Source organism: Nicotiana sylvestris, chromosome 12, assembly GCF_000393655.2.
Source record: "Nicotiana sylvestris chromosome 12, ASM39365v2, whole genome shotgun sequence".
Classification (NCBI taxonomy): Eukaryota; Viridiplantae; Streptophyta; class Magnoliopsida; order Solanales; family Solanaceae; genus Nicotiana; species Nicotiana sylvestris.
The window spans coordinates 99,721,818-99,731,837 of NC_091068.1; positions in this window are offsets into that span (position 1 = coordinate 99,721,818).

The window sequence follows — 10,020 nt, forward strand, 5'->3', positions numbered from 1 at the left end:
CTTTTCCCGCCTTTCCATGACGGTCATCGATTTCTGCTGCTCCAAAGTCGACCTCCAATGTGCTCCCTCGAGGAAAGCACCTCAGGGGAATACTCCAAATTCCCCTTCGAGCTCCTCGAAGACGGGCATTAAATGCTATGATAACCCTGAAGTCGAACTCTTCCGATTTTGGCCGTATATAGATAGTCCCCGTGTTTCTTAGAATGAAATGATAAGGAACGATCTTGACCTCGACTTTCTCGAACATCATGTGATGATGTCATTCTTGTGATGTAGGCGTTCGAACCGCCGGTTCGCTTTCCCAAAAGCAGCGATTGCGCCGCCGATCTGTTTCCTAAAAAGCATTGATACATTTTCCAAAGGCATTGATTGCACCGTTGATACATTTTCCAAAGGAATTGATTGCTCTGTCAGTTACGCTACTGTCCCTCTATAAATGGGGGATTGCCTGTGCCAAGGCTTTACTCAGTCTTTCTTCAACAGCCTTTAGCCCTTTCCCTTTTTTACATCCTCCTCCAAACTCCTATTTTTATGGTTCAAACTAGTGGCCGTAAGGTCATACGACAGCAACTTTGTCAGTTATGCCATGGCTCTTTTTAAAAGCTTTTCCTCACTGAGTGGGGTTGTACTGAGTTGTTGTTGTTGTTGGCCCAAAATAATGAGGGACGGGCCACTAATTATTCCCATATCAAAAGATATGTGGACCATAAACCGCTGCTCACCTCTCTTAACTTTAACCTGGTGTGACACCTTGTTCCTTTTGCTTTCCATGGAGTGAGGGGACACCATCTACTAACTTTTGCATCCCACACCGGTGTAAAGTCTCAAGAAGTGGCTTCACAATAGTAGTGCTGAGGAGACCCATACTCGCCAATGTTTTCACAAAGCCACAATTTTCCTTGCTTGTTAAAAGCTTTTGCTCTTTGATAGGCTATAGCCCATCTTTTATCTATTACTTTTTCTGAGGAGATTCTCAAAGACGTCGCTTTGAATATCGAGATGGTTTCCCCGAGGAAACGATTCTCGCAGATGTCTCTCCCGAGGATATACCTTCGAAAGTAGATTAGGCTTTTTAGCTATTGGTTTTTGCTTCTTTGATTTGTGTAAGGACCCTTTATGGGCTTTTCTAATCGTCTTTTATTAATACAAAAGTTTCTTCGATTCGTCTTTGACTTGTGCTGAACTTCCGTTTTACCTTCGATCGGTCCGAATACTGGACCCAGACATCGTAATCCTTTTGGTTCTCGATTGGTTAATATGATGTTCCTTGAAATTCTTTGTCATCCCTCGGACTAAGTCTGAATTGATCTGATACAAACTTAGGTTGCCGGGACTTCTGAGTTTGAGTTGAGTGAGAGGAAGGTCTCGATTTCCTTTGAAATAAAGCTTAGCCTTTTTAGGCCTCGTTGCTAGTCCTCGAGTGAGAGTTTGCTTGATCATCTGAAAATAAAGATAGCCCTTAGGCCTTTACAAATAGTCCCCGAGTGAGAGTTTGCTTGAATTCGGGTGGCTTCCAACTGAGCGAATATTGCTTTGAACTTAAAATGAAGATACCCTAAGGCATTATAGATAGTCCCTGAGCGAGGATACACTAGAACTCGGGTGGCCCTTGGGCTTAATAAGTCCAGCGGGCATTCGCTCGAACTCAAAGTAAAGATAGCCCTGAGGCTTTATGAATAGTCCCCGAGTGAGAACTGGCTTGAAATTGAGTATCCCTTGGGCTTAGTAGTCGAGTGAGCGTTTGCTCGAACTCGAAGTAAAGATAGCCCTGAGGCTTTATGAATAGTCCCCGAGTGAGAACTGGCTCAAACTCGGGTAGCCCGGGGGTTAAAGAATCGAGTGAGTATTCGCTCGAAATCGAGAGAAAAAGGTAACCCTGAGGTTTTATACATAGTCCCCGAGCGAGAACTGGCTCAAACTCGGGTAGCCCGGGGCTAGATAATCGAGTGAGTGTTCGCTCGAACTCGAGAGAAAAAGGTAACCCTGAGGTTTTATACATAGTCCCCGAGTGAGAATTGGCTAGAACTCGGGTAGTCCTGGGGCTAGATAATTGAGTGAATGTTTGCTCGAACTCGAGATAAAAAGGTAACCCTGAGGTTTTATACATGGTCCTTAAGCGAGAACTCGCTCGGACTCGGGTAGCCCGGGAGCTGGATAATCGAGTGAGTGTTCGCTCGAACTTGAGAGAAAAAGGTAACCCTGAGATTTTATACATAGTCCTCGAGCGAGAACTGGCTCGAACTCGGGTAGCTCGGGGGGCAGATAATCAAGTGAGTGACTACTCGAGCCAAACTATTAGATTGTTCTCAATAGTTTCTGACAATCTGATTCCCAATGCTTTAGTTCTGATACCAACATTATGACGTAAGCAGTTGACGTGACTGAAGGGTTGTTTTGGCATGATTCTCAAATCATTAATTGTAGGCGGCTAACGGTCGGCCTTCTGGCTTCCTCCGCACGTTCAAACGATCTTTATAAATAGGCAAAACCTCATACTTTTCCGATATTACTCCCTTAGTGCTTCCAAGATTTTATTTAGCCCCTTTAAATTTCCTTGAACTCTCCCTTTACCTTTCTAACCATAATTTCCATTTTCTCGGATCCTTCGCTTTAAAAATGGCAAAGACCTCTAAAATCGTTCCTTAAAAGGAAAAAGCTTCATCATCTTCTCGAACGACTAAAGGTAAACTGGTAGTTTCTCCTAGTGTCGAGGAGTGTACTCCCGGGCCTTGTGATACATCTTCTGATTTCCAAATTGAAAACCCCTCCTCTGTTCTGGGGCGATGCTATCCTATGTCTTGATATATCAGTTTAATAACTGAAATAGAGAAGGTGAAGGCCGATTGCTGTTGGGGGAATATGGTGCTAGTAGAGATTCCTTCACGAGGGGAAGACATAACCAAGCACAAGGCCAGTTTCCTCAGTGTATACATATATCCTTTCACTTTAGGCCCGGTAGAAACCTTTTTACCGTTGATAGATCCAGTGATCCTTGACTTCTGCAGCCAATATCATGTGACACTTGGACAAATCTATCCATCATTTTGGTGCATTATTTATATGATTAGGTATCTCTTAAACATAGTTGAGGGGATTCCTTTTACCCTCGACCATCTAATTAGACTTTATAGCCCTCGGTTTTACCGAGGTGGCCTGATTAAGCTGAACTGTCGATCCCCGAAGGCCTTTTGTGCTAGCATCGATGAAGACAAGGAACGGGGGTGGATGAGCCTCTTTGTCCGACTTAGGACCTCAGACCTGATCCTTGTTGCGAGAATACCATTTCCCGAGAAATGGAATATGAATCGTAAGTAAACACGTTCCTTTGATCGGATACCTTTTCTTGACTTTGAATTAATTGTCTTCAATAATATAGCTGTCGAGTGGTACCCCGGTGCTGTCAACGATCTTCCGGAATGGGTCCGATGACTTGATTCAATCTGCCCATATGCTAAGCGCGTGTGGCGCAATTTGGCCAAGACCCATTGGGAGGCCAAAAATCATGGTGAGTTTTTACCTTTGTTCACACTTGACCTCTTTGAAAGAAGACATTTCTCTATAGTATCCTTATTCTTTGTACCTATGCAGGCCTTGGAGAGGCCGTTTTAATGAGGGAAACCCCTCTTGGGGAAGCAGATACCCCAAAGCCTGCCAAGGAGAAAAAGAGAAAGAAGAAGTCACCGGCCGGGTCCCCGAAGCCAAAGAAAGTTAAAACTCAAAAGCCCGAGGCCGATACAGTGGCCTCAATTTGAGGGGCTGCTGAAAGTCTTTGTTTTGAGGGAGAAAAGAGTGATAACTGCCCGCTGGTACTTAGGGGGAGAAGAACTGATGTTGCCTCGAAATCTATTGGGTTAAAGGTGACTCAGCTGGAGGTCATTGGAACTGAGGCCACCGAGATGGTCCCGACCCGACCTGAGAAAATTATTCAAGGGGGCTTAGATAAAGTCCTCGGATTGACCATCAACCAAAACACACTGGGTGCTGAGGGGCACCTGGTTGACGAACCAGAAGAAACTAATGATGAAGCCCTTCATAGGAGGGAGAGGGCCCCCGTTGCCCCAGTCGAAGTAATCAATGTAGATGATCCTCTGCCGGGCCCGTCATTCTCTCCTGGGCAGATACGGGATGCCCAATATATGAAAATTCCCATCGAAGGGGCATCCCTAGGAGAGAATAGCACGTTTGAAGGATGTTTTGCTGGGGTTGAGGAAGGCCCTGATATCGCTGTCTCGTTGATCTTTGAAGAAGCCGAGAAGCTTCGGAAATAGGTTATCTTGACCTGACCGCCGTATTTTGAGCTTCGATTCTTGTTTGTTTTGACTTTCTTCCTTTGTGTTTTCAAGCCTTAAAGCTTTCTAACCAAGCCATTTCCAAGTCACAGGCGGAGTTGTCCCGTTGTGAGGACGAATTTAGGAAGCTCGTTTTTGAATTGGGAGAACTTAAGGCACTTCACGACCAAAAGGAGGGGGAGCTAGGTGACCTTCGAGCTCATTTGGAGAGGATATCTGGAGAGCGGACCAATCTCGATGAGCAGGTAGTACGACACTTGTGGGCTTATTATTGTGCTTCAGTCAATTGAGTGTTTGATATCTTAATTTGGCTTTTTAAGCTTAAGCAAAAAGATAATTTAATGCGAGAGGAGCTTAGAGCCAGAGATACCGAAATCCTTGGGCTAAAGCAGCGCATTGATGAGGTGTATTCCGATAGAGAAGCTCTTCGAGAGAAGATGGTCTCGGTTGAGTGCCAACTCCAAGGGGCGGGGGAAGAAAGCTGCAAGTACAAAGACCTCCATGCTGAACTAGTCGCTGAGCTATCTGCAGCTAAGTCCGACGCTGCTGAGCTCACATCCTCATACAGAAAAGATGCTGCTGATATGAATGCTCGAGCCAGGAAGGTATCCAAGGAGGCCGAGCTTAAACTCTCTCGAACTTTGGAACATGCCCGATTAAGATCTCGGAGACAGGCTCTCGAGGATGTATATGCAGGGGGCATCGATTTGTCTGCCAAGATAGTGAGGGTGAAGGCCTTAGAGAAAGAATCGGCAACTCTGGTTTCTCCCGAGGATGGTTCAACCAGCGGCTCTAATGATTATGAAGGCGAAGGTGAAGTCCCCGAGGGGGAAGAGGCCTTCGATGACCTGGGGGTCGAGGGCCAGGCCATTGAAGGCACAACTTCCGAGGGAGCTCCGTCTGGTCAAGTAACCCCAGTGGTAGATTAGGCTCTCATTTGTTCCTTTTTTCTGTAAGGGCTCTAGGTGTGAGCCTTGTAAATGTGACTTTGTGAAACTTTATCACACACACACACACACACACACACACACACACATATATATATATATATATATAGATTTTTTCTCCTTGTCGTTTCTTGTTTTCCTTTTGCCTATTTCGAATAAATTTCGATGTTTGTTGATAACCAGTTCGATTTATCGGACTTATGATATAAACCCCTTGGGTTTTCATGCTCGATGAGCGATTGATGATAGTTGACCATTTAGGGCTTGGTCCCCGAATCAAGTTATGACTCAGGCTCGCTAACCCTTAGGGTTTCAACATATTGGCCCTTAGGCTCTTTGGGCTGGCTCTTAGGCTCTTACGCATTGGCCCTTAGGCTCTTTAGGCTGGCCCTTAGGCGCTTTTTAGATTGGGTCGATGCGACCTCTGATATGGCTATAGTTTTCCCCATTTTGGCTGAAGTTTTGATTATGCCTTGGCATGTTTTTTGTTCGTCCGACTCTTTGACAGCTCAAATAAGAACCTCGATTATGAATTGATATGCAACGATAATTGAGTACCTTGGGAGGTTCTCATGAAGGCTGATTTTTTGAAGCCTTTTGCTGAAGGTTGATTGTCTCGAAGCCTTGTCATTGTTTAGAGCTGATATGATCGAAACTATTTTGCTTATGCTGAGGGTAGCCTGATTAACCAGTTCTTTTTGAAGTGTTTTCGAAGTATTTGGAGGCCTTTAGTTTTATGGCGACAGTCGAATATCTCCGAGCCACGTTAGTTTGGTCGGAGCCTTTTGATGCGACTGTAGTCGATATTCCCCAAATGTTATAACCTCAGCGTCTATTTTGAGGGTATGCCTTTTTAGGGGTCTTACAAGTTCGATATATAGCCTTGGCCTTAATATCGGGGTTGTGCCTTTTAAGGTCTTACGAGTTTTGGCATGCCTCGTTGAGGTCTTACAAATTTGGTGTTGCCTCACTGAGGGCTTACAAGCTCAAAGTAGCATAATCAAGGCCTTACAAATTCGAGTTTTCGATAGCTCGATGAGCTGACTGCTAATGACAGTCCCTGAGTGTTTGAGAGTTTTTTGGCCCGTGAGCCATTTTGCGCAAAAGTATTGATTTTCTTCGACTGTTTTGATAAGCAAGAGAGTTTTCCTCAATTATTTGATGTATGCGTACATGTTTTTTTCCTTTCGGAGGCCCAATTATTCTACATGGTCATGGTTCATTCGACCGTTTGGTCCAATACATCATTCTCCTATCGGGGTCCTCCTTGGCATAGTTTAAGTTCTTTGAAGAGGCGACCTCCCGGGGTGACTCCCCCCAGTATTTGAGGTTGATCGAAGGGAAGCCTTGAATACTTGGTACGTTCTCCTTAGGTAGCATATGTGTGTTGCCTCGTTAAAAACCTTGCCGGTAAAACCCATTCGGGATAAAATCTGGTCTAAGGAAAAAAGAGTGCAACACATGCTTTAAATCCCAAGGTCTTCGAGATCTTCGAGCTGGAAGGTGATTCGATTCCTCTCAGTTGGGCACCTGCAAAATAAGTTGGTACAAAACATAAATGAAAAGGGAGAGGGTTGTACCTTAATGATGGCGTTCGAGCTTTGATAAATCCCAACTACTTGTTCACGGGACGCGTCACGGTCCTTTTCTCACTCGTTTTTGACGTAGCCGAGAATGTAGGTTGTGGTTGCTAGCTGATTTTTTACTTGCCTTTTGGCCCTTTTGATGTATAGGGCATCGATGCCAGTGCCATGTCGTGCACCGCGGATATCTCTTTTGCTGCGTGTTGCTCCCCGTATACTGCTTTTACTTCATCCTTGGTTGGAAATTTCAACATTTGATGAAGGGTCGAGGATATTGCCCTCATACTGTGTATCCACGGCCTTCCAAGTAAGGCATTGTATCTTATGTCACCTTTGATGACATGAAATTTGGTATCTTGCATTGTACCGGCTACGTTGACTGGGAGGATGATTTCCCCTTTTGTTGTCTCGCTCGCCATGTTGAATCCATTGAGCACTTGAGAGGCAGGTACGATCTGGTCGAGTAGTCTAAGATGCTCCACCACCCTCGACCTGATTATGTTGGCCGAGCTACCTGGATCCACGAGAACACGATTAATCTGAATTTTATTCAAAAGAAAAGAAATTACCAGTGCGTCATTATGAGGATGAGACAGGGCCTCGATGTCCTCTTCGCAAAACGTGAGAGCATCCTCTGATATGTAACTCCGAGTTCGCCTTTCCCTGGGATTTTTTTTTAGCAATCCGCTAGGCAAGCGCCTAGGGCTAATTTTTTATTAATAAAAGAAAAATAAAAATACAACAATTAGGAAGAGTAGAAATAAGGGGGATAATAGCACCGGTATTGTTACACAAATGCCTTGGCTATATAATCACTCCTCTGCGCCTCACATTGCCTTATGATGACAGCCTCATGTAGAGGATTCATGGTGTAGCTGTCGGCAACGTCTCACGAGGGCATATAATATCATAGCCGTGTGGATAATTTCCAAAGGTATAGGACCAAGGCAACACAAACCGGGCTAAACCTTACCTTACTAAACCTATTGAGGCATACAATAGCCTCGCGAATTAACAAGCATGTAAAAAATATGAACTTGAAAGGACCAAATATTCTATGATCATCACAGAGTTTATAACATACTTTGTGATGATATTACAGATGACGATACCAAGAAAGTGGTAAAATAAAATGTAGTACCCATTTGATTCTTGTCCCTTCTTTTCCAAACTTGTAAAATCTTCAATTTGTAATTCTTTGTCGATTCCCTCAACCGTGTGCAAAATCTATTCAAAAATCATCATTTCCTTTTTGAATGGTTGGACCTCGTAGAAGTAGTTGGGGCAACCTGCTTTTGTTTGGCAACTCTCATTGGAGGTCGCCTAACAATTCCTTTGTCACTCACCTTGCCTTCCCAACTTTTATCTCTTGTACGAATGTTGTGATTTGGTCTGATGCGCGAGGGTGATAAATCATGTTGCCTACACAGTGCAAAAATTGGATCGTCCTCTCTTGCTAAATTGAAGTCTATCCCCAAATTCATAGATTGTGGAGCATTGGCACTCAATAGTGATTCCAAATAAATTCTCTCATCGTCTGACATAACTTGACTGATTGTAGCAATTTGATTCTGTCTAGATGTTGGTGTTGTGACTTGTCGATGACCTATAGGACTATCAGCTAGAATAAGTTGTTGCTGTCCAGCATATGTCGAAGTCGATGCCAATTTGGACGTTGTTGTTGCTTTTCAACCATAAGTATGTATAACAGGTGAATTGTTTGGATCAAGCTGTTGCTGCCCAGATTGATTTGCGTCTAGCACTATAATCGAGTTGGCTTCAGGTACATTTGTGCCATTTCGCTGCTGCATCGCGTCGAGCCAAACTCTATCCTTGTGTTGTTGTCCATCTTTTGGCACCTGAATTACTAACTGTGGACTGTTTTCAATTAGTTGTTGCTATCCCGGATTTGGTGCTGCTTCATGTCGATCACAAATAGCAGTAGGAGTGTTCACAATTTGCTGCTTCTGCCTTCCAGATTTCTTGTTTGCTGCCTTTGCCTTGAGCTAGTAACCACTGTGCTCGTTTCAATCTGTAGACTGCCTGTAGTCTGCTTCTGCTGTCCAGTCATGAAGCTAGTAGGAAAATGTTGTTGTTGTCCTGCATTTGGATGTAGTAGTGCATCACATTGAGTGCGTGCACGCTGTTGTTTCATTCCAGGAGAATGATCATGAGCATAAGAAGCTTCTTGACTGCGTCGCTGCTGCTGCCCAGATTGTTGTTCAATGGAATCATCAAGCTCATCATCCACATCATTTTACCAATGCTCCTCTTCTTCATACTCAGCTCGATCTGCCCAGGCTTTACTCCTTGGCATCATTCGATTTGAGCCATTTACTGGAGCATCTGAAACTTCTGATTTCTGATTTTGTTGTACACTTTGTGGTGTTTTTGGATGGCTGGTTCTTGGTGTTGCCTCACGTTTAAAGCCTGTAATATCTAATCCAACACCAGCAGTAGCATTTACCTGCATAGCTGTTGCACCAACGTTAGCAGATCCATTTGCTGCTGTAGATCTACTAGCCATTGCACTAGTAGCAATAGAAGTTGCTTTTTGGATATCCTGCTGCAGAGAACCCCCATGAGCTGATGCCATACCTGTTGGAGTTAAAATTTGCTCATGATCAAAAGCTGCTACTGATGGTGTTATAACACCAGTAGTTGCACATTTCAAAACAACAACATCACTTTGAATCCCAGATGGCCCAGTGACTTGTGTAACCACATCAAGGTTGTTTGAGATAGCTCGATCATTAGATGCCTCTAAAGATACAACAGAAGTTGTATTCATATTAGCGTTCAATGGAACAGTAGCATCCAAAGCTGCATAATACTCAGCAGAAGTACTGGACACCATTGTCCATTTTGCATCCTTGTTATCACTCTTTACACCCTCCTTCAAATCATCAATAGCTCCAGGCTGTAGACCTGCTATTTTTGTATTTGCAGCAGTATGTTTATCAACCTTAGACACCACTCGATCAACCATTTCATTCAATAGAGGATAATCAGTTTTGTTTTCTATAATTGCACCAGATTGGCCTGCATAAAGAAGCACATGTGCACTAGGTGTTCGATGCCCAACTTCATCAAATCTTTGCTTATCCCCTGGTCCTTTAGTAACCCCTACTGCAGCACGATCAGGCACAGGATCACGGGATAATATAACATTATCTGCAGTCACAGACTTATGTATTGCCA